Below are 13,489 nucleotides of genomic sequence, written 5' to 3' on the forward strand. Positions count from 1 at the left end.
CTCTGTGGTTAGAGGAAATTCTTGATGATTCTGGGATGGAGAGACCCCAAGTTCTGTTCTCCCTGTTAATAATGGGAGCTCAATGTTAACCTGGGCTCCCCCTGCCCCTCAACAGAGTGCCTGGCATACAGTTAAGGACTCAATAGACTTTAGCCATTATTATCAACATCTTCCAGGCGCCCCCCAAATGTATTCCTCATCCTGTGCCTGGGACGCAAACTTCATCCCAGCGGCTCTTATGTCAAGCCAGCAGGACCCTTAGGTCTGGAGGATTTAACGTGCTTCTCTTTTTATATCTGACATAGCTTATTCGAGGGAGTTTCAGATACGTGGTGCATGTAAGGCACACAACTGCCTTCTAAACGCAAACATCACCTGCTTGGGGAACTGGAGATGCGTAATAAAGTGATAAGTTTCCAAACCCAGTTGGGTAAACAAGCTCCTGACGACACACAAAAACCACCCTTGGCCTTCTGCTGGACCCCATCACCTTGGAAACATCATAATAGGCTTAACAAAAGCTCGGAAGATTTGTAGAAGATCTGCTGCTCACCCTGCAATAGGAATGCGCTTAAGTATTCTACTAAAGAGGTGCGCATTGGGTTGGTCTCCACGTTAACCTGCCAGGCAGGCAGAAGCACATCAGAAACAGGTGGAGAGAGAAGCAGGGCTCAGAGCCTCCTCTGCAAAGGCAACTCTGTGGGTAAATGCTCTAATTAGGTGCTTGGAGTCCGTTCAGCATTCAGTAGGATCCTTCCAAGTCTGTCTCCTTTATTCAATTAAGGAAATGATAGGAACCTTCCATTTTCCCAATGATTTAAAAGAATGATAAATGATCAGGTAGAGGTCGGGGATTTTTTTAGGCACGTTTCTAAAAGAAACTTCTGCTGAACTGAATCATGTCTGCTTCTGGGAAACTCGTCAAACAGGCTACTGGCAATTCAAATTGTTTCCCCCACACCACACACCCTCTGTTGGCGGCAATATCCATCACAAGACAAACCATTCAGAACTGGGAGGGATGCTCTGCGCTTCTAAAGTAAACAAAGCAATAATTATTATTTTTATTATAAAGCTAATTTAGTCCAGAAAGAGAGAGTAGGCATGATTCAGGTAAATGTGCAAACTGGAAGGAGTAACAAAAGAAATAAAGAAAAAAATACATGCAGCGACACGGCGAGATATATTTAGTGAGCATCTCCACCTGTACAGGACTCATTGTGCTCTGAGGAACATTTTTTCTACTATTATCTGATTCTAGTGTGTCTAGTATGCCTGAATTTTTTTTTTTCATATAAAGTATTCTCTATTATTCAGGGTCTAACTACCCAAGACTTTTGTTTTACCTCTTTATTTTGAGGCCATTCTGGGATGTGGAATAAAGAAGAGGAGGTGAAATCTTATGAGCTTTGGGGGCTGGAGTGGAATAAGGTTCACCTAAAACTAGAGCATTGTTCCTGGGTTCCCACAGTCTGAGTTTAAAATCTGGCTTATTGGATGAATGATTACCTAACTTCTGGAGGCTCAGCTTCCTCATTTGCTATATGGTTATAGTAACGATATTTCTTCATGGAGTTATTGTGAGGATTAAATGAGGCAACACATGTTAAACACTTATCATGGTTCCTGGAAAACAGTAAGTGCACAAAACTGTCAGCTGCCACCACCACCACCACCATCATCATCATCGTCGTCATCATCATTAGCCAGCCCAATTTTGGAGTTAATGCTTCAATTCTCTGATAACATCATATCTAAGTGGTTGACCAGACTTTGTCTGAAAACCTCCAAGGATAGGAAGCTTACGACCCGAGTCTACGTATATCTCTGACCCTTAGAACGTTCTTTCACGTATGCAAGTGAAATTTCTCCTGCTGTGGTTTCTGCTCCTTGGTTTTAATTCTATCCCATGGAAGTCTTAAAGGACAGGGATAATCCCTCTTGTAGTTTGTACTAGTGAAGGCTTAGTTTATTGTAAGTAATGAAAACCAACTCTAGGAAGCTTTAGTCTTAAAGGAAATTAACTGAAAAGATCTTGTGGCATCTGATTAGATCAAGAAGGAGGAGAAGGGGAAGGAGGAGGAAGAGTTGGGGAGAAGAGAAGGGGAAAGAGAGGGAGAATCAGCTTCAGGGAATGGAGGACCCAGGGCAGGTTCAGGACTGACCTCATCAGGAATCACCAAACCTTTGTCTCTAGCACTATCATTAACGAGCCTTACGCACAGCTCCAAGAATGTGATTGGCTCAGCCTGAGTCAGGTCTCCCCCCACCCCGGATTAATCAACTCTGGCCAGAGGGGCAGAGTCACCTACTGCAGATCTTGATGCTGGGAGCCCACTGGGGTATTGGGGAGTACAAAAGCATCCCACAGAAGGGCATGTTGTGAACTGAGCAGCCTCCCAGCCACCATACTGTGAGGAAGCCCGAGCCATGTGAGTGAACCTTGGCACAATCCTTAGATACTTGAAGAAGCTACACTCTAGGATAAATATCCTTCAGTTTTTTCCACCACTGAGATTGAATTAATTACTAATTTTAAATAATTGTGTAATTGCTTATTTAGTTTTCTCATTAGAATGCTAAGCTTCATTAAGACAGATCACCACATCTAGGTCATTCACCGACACATCCCACCACTTAGCCGGGGGCTTGGACCACAATGGGTACTCAAATAATTGCTGAATCAGTTAATTGATTTATAAAGGCATTAATTAAATTATCATTTTTGAGATCCTTGTGGTTACTCACTTCCAAATGTGGCTCTATCCCCTCAGTCAATTCCCACCCATGGTAAAAAAACAAAAACAAAAACAAAAAAACTTGCAGCATCAGAAGGCTTTTTGCAGGAAATAGGAAGGAAAGTAAAATAACTCACCAGTCTTATTTTCAATCAGCTGAGATTTTATTTTCCCACATGTTCTGGTTATCCCTGCATAACACACTCCAAAACATGGTGGCTTAAAGCAACAGTAGTTATCGACTTGGCTCATGAATCTGCAAATTGGACAGGGTGTGATGGGATGGCTGATCTCTGTTCCACTTGCCATCAGCTGGAGTAGCTTGGCTGGGGGTTGGAGAATCCACTTCCAGGATGGCTGGCAAGTTGGTGTTGGCTCTCAGCTGGAAGCTCAGCAGAGGATGGGGACCAGGACCTCAGTTCCTCTCAAAGGGTATCTCTCTATATCCATGCTTGGGCATGCTCACAGCAGGGTGGCTGGATTCCAAGAGTGATCATCCCAAGAGAGAAAGACAGAGAAGTCCATGGAATTTTTATGATGCAACCTCCAAACTCACATGGTACCCCTTCTGCTATATGCTCTTGGTCAAGGCAATCACAAAGGTTGACTCCTTTCAGGGGGAAAGGACACAGACCTCACCATGCTGTGAGAGAAGGGTGAAGGTCACATTGAAAAAAAAGAGAAAGTGGAATGGGAGATATTGCTGTGGCCATCTTTGGAAAATACAATCTCTCCCATCATCTCTTCTCTTTTGGCACAGGCAATGAAAGTGAGTTTCAGGACTACAAGTTTAAACACAGCTGCCCAGTCCTCCACTCAGTCATCGATTTTTGAGTCATCTATGCTGGGCATAAGATTAAGTCCTGGGAGTACAAAGAGAAAAGAGAAAACTGTCTTCCGCTGGGGAGTTCACAGATGGGTAGAGATGAATAATGAAATCCAATGTGATGAGTGATTCGGCCAAGGTATATAACAAGGCAGTGTTGACAGAGAAAGAAATGACTGATTTTACCTGGAATGAACGCTAGTTTACCAAACACTTTTCTTTAGTGGACATGGGGCCTGTCATGCTGCTAGGTTACCATTTTCAGAGTTAATATGTGCTCCCCTAGAAGAGCCTAGAAGGCAGCTGTGCTCACCACTATACCATCAATGCCCCACTGGAAGAGCATGTAGACAGCCAGGCCATCCAAGCTGTACCGTGTGGGAACCACCCCAACCATAACCAAAAAGAATAGGACTTCTTGGCTAACAAGAGCAGTAGCGACTGGGACTGATGTCTTAGACTTAACAGGGAGCCTTGAAATTTTCACAGGAGAGAGAATTCCAGAAAACAAATAATAACGATGATAAGGATAATAAAAACTTTAAAAAATAGACTATTTTTCAGAACATTTTTAGATTTATAGAAAATTTGAGGAGACAACACAAAGAATTTCCCTACACCCTGAGCCCAGTGTCCTCTATTATTAATACCTTAGATTAGTTTGGTAATTTATTACAATTAATGAACCAATAGGGATGCATGGTTATTAACTAAAGTCCATGGTTTATTCATATCTTCTTTATTTTTACCTACTGTCCTTTTTCTGTTCCAGATTCCATCCAGGACCACATCACATTTAGCTGACGTCCCCGTAGGCTCCTCTTGGCTATGACAGTTTATCAGACTTTCCTTGTTTCTGATACCTTGACAGTTTTGAGAAATACTGGTCACATATTTTGTAGGATTCCCTCTACTGGGATTTGTCTGATGTTTTTCTCATGATTAATCCGGGGTTTGGGGAGGCAGACCACAGAGATAAATTGCCACTTTTATTCACATCATATCAAGGGCACCTAGTATTAACATGATCCATCACTGTTGATTTCAACCTCGATCACCTGGCTGAGATCATTTGACATTTGTCACATGTCTCCAGTGTGAAGTGCTCTTTTATTCTCCCCCCTTTGACGCTGTCCTCTTTGGAAGGAAGTCACTGTGAGCAGCCCACTAAAGGAAGTGGGCAGCTATGTGCCTCCTCCTTGAGGATGAAATGTCTACATAAATTATTTGGAATTCTTCTGTTGAGGAGATTTGTCTCTTTTCCCCATTTGTGTACCTGTTCAAACATTTCTTTATGTCAGTACGGACTCATGGATATTTATTTGATACTTCAGGTTATAATGCAATACTGATTTCTTTTCATCACTCAAAGTGTTCCAGCTTTGCCCTTCGGGGGCTCTGTCCCTTGGCCCCTCTGCCCCTTTGACGTACTCCTCGCTATTGGGGTGTAACAAGGACTTGTTTGCACATGTGTGCAAGCACTAGGAGAGAAAGTGTATGTTATTCTAACTTAATCATTCAAATAAGCCTACGAGGTAAGTGCTCTCATTTACAGGTAAGGAAATTGAGACGCGGAGGGGTTGAGTCAATTATCCAAGACCACAGAGCTTGTAAATGGTAGAGCTAGCATGTGAATCCACGCTGGCCAGCTCCAGATCCCCCACTTTTAAAAAGCTGAATGTTAAAAGGAATACCACCTCACTTTGTTCCTCAACCTACTGAAACACAAACATCGGTGTTATCTATCGGTACGTTAGAAAGAAAGAGAGCCAGCTGAAAGAGCTTCCAGTGACCACGAGCAGTGGCAGCCACTTTTCTGTATCTTTTGGCTTCATTCCTCACCCCGCCACCCTCCATCTACAGTCAGGAGGGAAAGCTAGCTAGAGAAAACCTCCCACGTGGAAGTTTTATAGACTGAATGAGCTGCCCCCTCACAGGAAGTTGTGGTAAGACATGACGGACGTCTTAGCAGTGATGGATGCTCTAGCTGGCATTTCCGAAATCTGAAGGGGTTTCAGTGAGTCTTCTCAGAGTCCCTTAAATTAGATTTCAGGAGCCCACTCCACCCACTCAGGAGCAAGCCCTCAGCTCCGCACTCCCTTCCTCCCTTCCAAACCTTGGAGCTAAACTCCCTCCATCTTCTCCTCCAACCCTGCAAGATGCCAAAACAGCTTCACAGGAGTCTGCTGAGAACTGCCAGTCATTTTTATATTGGGCTGGATAAAGCCTAAAGCAGAAGAAAAACATAGATCCAGATCCCCTTTTGAAAGCCCTAGAGTCACCAGAGACCTGGATCCAAAGACAGAATCCAGTGTCCTGGTGCCATGTGCCCAGGACACAGAAAGCACAGGCAGGCTGTTTCCTGCTTCCCCATCCAGCACAGCCTGGAATTATAATGCGGAACGCTGACTCCTTCCCCCGTCCCTACCAAGGTTCGGCACCAGTGGTCTTGCCTCACCCAAATCATGGTCTATTCTTCCAGAGCTAACAGCTTAACTTTCTGTTGGTTATAAGACAGTAGCATCTTGCACAATAAAATTCAATTTTAGCAATTTCTCTGCTGCCTCCTAGAAAAGGGGGAAAATTCTCAGTATGAGGGCAGCCTTTATCAGTCTCTGTTTTGGAAGATGACAACGCCATCCTTTAGATTTCTTAAGGAAACAGAGCAGAGCCAAAGTAGTCGGTGGCACTCAGCTGGAGTTGGAGACCTTATTCATAATGCCTGAAGAACTTCAAAAAGTTTCAAGGACAATACCTAGTATAATACTCTCATTGACATCTAAAGAGCCCAAGAAAACTAGGCCATGGTTATAATGAGAGGCAAAAACACTGATAAATGGAAGGGGAGACGCACTGGAGTGTCCCTGCGAGCTTTTGCTTCCTACTTTTAAGAATAAAATTGGATGGGAGAAGTGGCTTTCAGAAGACGTCAAAACTGCCTCGCAACTCTGGCAGGAGCTAACTTTGTTTTCTAAATTTAAAGACATTGCAGCTTCTATAATTTGTCTCCAGTGAAGCTATGCCTTTTTTTTTTTTTTTTTTTTGAGTCCTGGTTTAGTTGCTAACTCGCTGTATGGACACAGTTACCCTCTTTGAGAATATTCAATTTACTCCTTTGTAAAATGGGGACCCTGCACATCCATATGGGAAGATTTGTGTGTGTGCGTGTGTGTGTGTGTGTGTGTGTGTGGTTTCTAGATACCATTTTTAATAAAAGAAAAGAACTCTTCGAGAAAATGGCTAATTCCAAGTATGGATCAGAAACGTACAAGATAGGCCTGGAACATCTTGTCGTATCAGATAACAAACCGTCAAATACTAGTAAGGTTGTATCAAAAGGACTCTCAGAAGGCAACGTGAATAGGCTCCCACTGGCTCAAGAGTACAACCTGAGCATCAACAAGGACAACCACCAGAACAGGTTCGAACACATCAAATGTGTATGAACGTGTGAGCTCATAACGCTACCCAAAAATACCTTAACTGATCACTTTGAAAGCTACTAAGGAATCCACTCACTATTTTGACAACTGGTAGATAAATAAAAAGAAGCAAGCATAAAGCGAAGGAAGGAGTAGCTGTACATTTTATCAAGCACTTTGACAAGATATACGTTACGATGCCCAGTGTTGTTTCTGTCCTTCTGAAGCTTAATTATATACCAGAGAATGTGAAATTCACAGGGACACACAATACAAAAATGGTCTGGAATACACACACACCAACACAGACACACACACACTCCCACACGTCCCAGAGCTACTGGCAACTCACTAAGTTCTCATCTCTCCCTGACTCATCTGTTTTCCAGAAAATAGCAGTTAATTCACTCTAAAGGCAAAGGTGGTTACTTTCATGCAAGGACACTTCCCTCTGGATTATGTCAAGGCCATTGGTCAAGGTTAAAGAGCATCTTGACCCTCTGCTGTGCTCTTCTCAGCAACCTTCCCTCTTTGGCCTGTCACCCATTAGCATGACCATAACAGTGACCCAAGGAAAAAGAAGGAAGACAAATCAAAGTGAATTATTTTCTGCTGGAAACAGCTATGTTCAAAGATCTCATTAATTCACTCATTCATTCAGCAAATGTTTACTGAAATGTACTAGCTGGTCAAGTACTTTACTAGGCATTGAGAACATAACACTGAGCAAGATACTCACAGCCTAGGGTAGAAGATGGAATTTTTTAAAAGGCAATTACGACACAGTATCTGGCATGGGATAAGCATGAGGCACCATGGGAGCTCAGATGATGGGCTCTCTACCATGAGGCAATAAGGGAAGACTTCCTGGAGGAGGTGATATGGAAGCTAAGGGCATCAAGAACAAGTAGGAGCTGACTAGGTGAAATGGGAGGGAGTGTGATGGAAGGGTTCAGGAAAGGAAAGAGCAGGTGCAAAGATGTGGAGGTGACAGAGAGCATATTATATTGCATTCCTGATCGGGGGTGCAAGGGAGAAGGGCAAGGTTGAAAAATGAGGCTGCAGAGATCAGTTTCAGTATACTACAGGAGTCAATGGAAAACCACAAATAGGTTTTAAGGAGAGAAACAGCAGGGGCAGATTTGCATTTTAGGAAGAGCTCTGTGGCTATGGTAGATTAGGTAGGGAGATAAAACTGGGGGATGACATCTCTATAATCAATGAGGATAGCCACCACTTAAGGAAAGCATTCTCCCACAACTTCCATCTTTAATACTTAGAACAACCAGTTGGATGAGATGTGGCAGCTACTCCCATTTTACAGATGAAGGAATTGAAGCTCTGATACAGGTTTCCCTGACCTTGACTTTATTAATATTTTGGACCAGATAAGACTTTGTTGTGGAAGGAGGTCCTGTGCCTCATAGGATGCTTCACAGCATCCCTAGTCTTATTCATGAGATGCCAGCAGAACCCTCCCGCCAAATGTGACAACCAAAAATGTCTCCAGATGTTGCCAAATGTCCCCTGGGAGGGCAGAGTCACCACTGGCTGAGAACCACTATTCTAAAAGCAAGCAAGGATGCTAACCAGGGCTTCTGTCTCCGTGGTCTATCTTCTTTCAACCCCATCACACATAGCCTCATCCCTCATGGCCTCAGCCAATATATCACATGCATCAATTTGCCTCTAAACGACTGAAGTTTTCACGGGGAATTTTAAGAACAGCTGTCTCTTTCCCCCGTCATTTCAGTTTTCTCGTACATTAAAGTGAGGACTTTTTTTAATTCCTTGTGAGCTAAAAATTGTTAGCACACTGAAAGCAAAAGAGATTTCTCTCATCGCATGTGCATTTCTATACATTTCCTTCCAAACCAGCAGAGCACCGGCACCCAAAGTGAGGATGATTTGCAGGACATCAGAGTCCATTTCTGCCCAATTTCCCAATTCCGAGGGTGCTTGCCCCTGTCTTGGGCACCACCATTCATGTGGTGATTTAAAGTCTCCTCTTATAAATATGCATTTTAAAATGAAACCCAAATCATTGTTCTCATGGATCTGCATCAGAAAGTTTGCCTTGTGATTAAATCTGCAGATGTAAAAAAAAAAAAAAAAAAAAATTGGAATTTCACAGAGTGGTACTTGCAGCAAGAGCACGATGGAGCCAATTTCCTCTGTTCCCTCTTTATGTGAAAGTGTGGTGGCTGGGAAGACTGTCTTTCCCACACTCAAATTACCCTGACAGACAAAGGGAGTTTTTCAGAAGAGTCCTGAGCATGTAATTTTATTACCTTAGCACCGTTTTAATATAATTCATGTAATTTCTTCTGCAGGAGAAAAGTTATTTTCCTAAATGCCTGGTAAAATGAGAACTGATGGATTTTCAACTCCCACCAACTCCCTCTGTAGAATTTTCTACTCAAAGAAGAAACACTGAGAGGTGCTCAGCTCAAATAGCCTCACCTGGAGCAGAGAGGGTTTGCAAGGCCTTTCAAGCTTGCTGATTTCTAATGACTCTGTAACTCAGAAGAGACCAAGTGTATCTCAAAAACTGCCATCTTATCAAGGTCCAACCAAGGTCAAATTTGGTCAAGGTGCTCAACCTCTGCACTCTTGCCATTTGGAGTTGGATTAATTCTTTGTTTGGGAGCTGGTCCTTGCACTGTTGATGTTTAGCAGAATCCCTGGTCTCTACCCATTTGATGCCAGCTTCCCACCACACCAGCTGTGACAGCTGGAAATGTTTCCATTCACTGTCACAGGTGAGGATCAGTGAATTTTGCCTCTTTGTTCCAGAACCTCTCTGGCCTATTCCTCAGACCCATCTAAGCAGTGGAGAAGAGGAAGCTGCATTCAGTGCTCAAAATTAATTCACAAGCAATCAAGAGTTGCCACTGGGCGACCCAAGAGAGTCACAAAGGTAGATTTACCAGGTGTCCAACACAATTACATCCTGTGATTTCCCTCTAATACCTAAGGGTCCATCAGCACAGCAGGATTCTAGAATTGGACATTACTTTCCTTTCTGCTATTTATTTAACAAATGTTTATATACTCCACCGTGTACCAGGTACTGTTCTAAGTGCTTCAGAGAAGCAACCCATTTGATCCTTACTACAACCCTACGAGGTAGGTACAGATTAGAAAACTGAGGCACACAGACATTAAGTATAAGTTAGCAAGTAGTAAACCAGAATTCAGACTAAGGCATTTGATGCCATAGTCTGGGCTCTGACCAGTAGGCTATGGTGACTGTACTACGTATTGGGGAGAGGAAATTGAATTTGGCCTCAGATTCACCTGGGCTCAATCCTGGCTCTGTCACTTACTAGCTGGTGAACTTGGTCAAGTTCCCTGATGTGTCTAAACCAAATTACCTTCCGTCTGCAATACCATCACATGGTGGGTTAGGGCTTCAACATACGAATGGGGTGCGGGGGGACGATTCAGTCCACGATTCAGGCCACAGAAAATGTTTTATCCAAGCAGTTGCCAGCATGATCATTTCAAACCTAAGAGAGCATCACTCCCCTGATTGTAATTCTTTAGTGGGGACTCATAACACTTAGAATAGCATTCGGATCCCAAACCAAGACCTATGACTTTCCACATGACCTGGCCCCTGACTATCTGTTTGACCTCGATGCCAACCGCTCTCCCCATCCCTACACTCTGGCCATGCTGGCATTTCTTCTGTCTCCAGCACACACCAACTTTGTTCCTGCCTCGGGCACTTTGCCCTTAACTTTCCCTCTGCCGGGAACACCCTTCCCAAACCTGTTCAAATGGCCAGCTCCTTCTTGCCGCTGAGGTCTCAGCTCTGATATCAGCTCTTCAGAGGGACCTTCCAAGCCATTCAAAAGTCACCCCTGCTCACAGTCACCCTTTGCATTCTGGCTGCTTTGTTGTCTCAAAAACAGTCATGGGTGTCTGAAATGATGCGTCCTCCTCCAAGCAGCACGGAGCTCTCTGAGAGCACAGCCCCTGCCTGTCATTCCGTCCTCAGACCCCCAGTGCCTGTCACCAAGCCCCGCACATCACAGGAGCTCATTGAATAACCAGTAAATGAGGGAAGGAAGGCAAACAGGCCCTTTAGTTCAGGCACGTACCTCTCCCTCTCCACCATCTCTCTTTAACCCTCCGTCTGAGGTAAGTGGCTCATGAAAAATATATATAGAATTATGTCCTATAATCAACTGATGTGCAGCTCAAGAACGAAGTGGAATTAGACTTGAAAATTACATCACAGGCAAACCCATGCTGTGAGGTCCCATTAACACCAGAGAGAGCGGACTGCTTCTTGCCTCCCAGGACCAGATCATGAAGGAAAAGAGAAAACCAAGCCCCCACCGTATAATGACTTATAATGGAGGTGGCGAATGGCTGTTGAGTCTCTCCTTTACTCCATAAATCTCTTCAGTCTTTCAGTCCTATTTGTTACTTTCCTAAATAACAAGAAGAAATAGACCAAAGAGGAGAAATCCAAATCACATCTGTCCTAAGGGGCTAAGACACATGCAGTGACGAACCCCTCATGGCTCAGGTGCCCACAGTGGTTCCTTTGCTATATCCCAACCCCGACAGAGAAAGTAATGAATTTTCCTCACCTTCATCCAGCTGCAGTGCTCACCCTAGCAGCTTCAAGCCAGCTGGACAAGTAAGAACTTGGAGTTCCCCCATTCACATGATGTATGTCAGAGGTCCCTAACTGCCAGCTCCCAGGCCTGCACAGAACTCACAGATGTGTCTTGTTTGACCTGCAGTATTATTTTTATTTGGATTAGATGCCAACATTTAAAAGTAAGGAGATTTTAATTTTTTTTTAATCTATATTTCCAACATTTCTAGAATATCAATCTGACATCAGGCTCACATTTCCACAATGCAAAACTGCTGAGACTGAAAAATGACTGTCCACTGTGGCATTCTGGAACTTTCCATTTCATCACGGTACGCACTTGGGCCACTTCACTCATTGATATTACCTGTCTGGGGGGCCTCATAGGTATTGAGTTTGCAACCCCTGTTATACACACGCACACACACATACACACTCAGTAGTGAAGTTAATAGACTCGAACTTTTTCGGCTGGTCGGTGACATCGCATTGCCTGGAATGGAGGGGACCTTTACAAGCCAGCTCTCTTGAATCAAATGGGATGACCCAGAATTCTCAACTTCTCCTTTGCCATTATCTCTGCAGCCTCCTTGCAGGGAATAAAGCAGAGGGGGCCATGAATCTAATGGGTCTCCTCCCTACAGGAGCAGCATTTGCTGTGATGACTAGGAAAATATTGCTCTCAAGTAAACAGGGACACAAGGGGGCAGGAATCTGATTTTAAAGACACTCAATGTGGCAGAGATTCCTAGCTGTTCACCAAAATTCATTTCTTCTTCCTATCCTCTCTTGTGGTTAGATGTGGCTGTGTGATTGGTTCCCATGAACGGATGCAGCTGGATACTGATGATGAAAGGGATCATTCAAAGGCACAAGACAAAGGGATCTTGGGTCCCTGAATCACCACACTGAAAGGAGCCATCCAACAAGAAGAAATATCCGACTTGGACTGGTCTATGAGAAGAAATAATCTTGTGTTGGAGCCACCCATTTTGAGGACTATTGGTTGCGTCAGCTTTGTCTATCCTGATACAACCTACAAGCGTCCAAGAAAAATGTAAATAAAAATTAAAACTAAATGCACATACAGAGCCACTTTAGTAGCTGCTGTTATTAAGTGTTAATTATGTGCCAAGTGCTTTATGTGTTACGCCTACTGTAGCAATGAGGAAGCAGAGACCCAGAGGAGTAGGGAATTTGCTCCTTGGCAACCAGGTGGGTAGGTCTGAGACTGGAACCCAGGTCTGATTCTGAAGTCCATGTTTTTCCATATGGATATATGGATACTCATTTCCGAGCTCCTGTGATGGACCAGTCTCTCTACAGGTTGTTTTACCCACTTTTCATTTAATCTACCCTACAAACCAATGAGGTGAGCAGTATTTGTCTCCATTTTATAGAGAAAATGGGGGTTCAGAGAGGAGGAGTACCCTTCCTGACGTGCCCATTTGTAAGTGTGAAATTCAGACCTATAACTTTCTCTCTCTACTATTTCCCGCAGGATGGCAGGAGGGTTCGGCAAGACTGAGGACTGTTGACACATTTTGTCAGTTTTGATAAGTGAATTACAGTGTTACTCCTTCACAAATTAGAAATTGTACATTTTTGCTTTGTAAAAACTGGTATTATCATTACATTACTTGTAATTACTCGTAGTATCATTACAAATAATTTTCATGTATATACTTGAAAGACCAAGTATACCCAATCTACATTATACTGTCATATTGTACATACTATATTCTAGTGTCAAAATACGTATGCTACCTTCTAATGTCATAGTATAGAAACTCATATGCTGAATGAATTGATGTCAACAGTGAACTCCCTGGAGCTCCTACAGATGTGCTATTTCATACTTCCATGACTTTGCCCTTTCTGTTTC

Source organism: Eschrichtius robustus, chromosome 16, assembly GCF_028021215.1.
Source record: "Eschrichtius robustus isolate mEscRob2 chromosome 16, mEscRob2.pri, whole genome shotgun sequence".
Lineage (NCBI taxonomy): Eukaryota > Metazoa > Chordata > Mammalia > Artiodactyla > Eschrichtiidae > Eschrichtius > Eschrichtius robustus.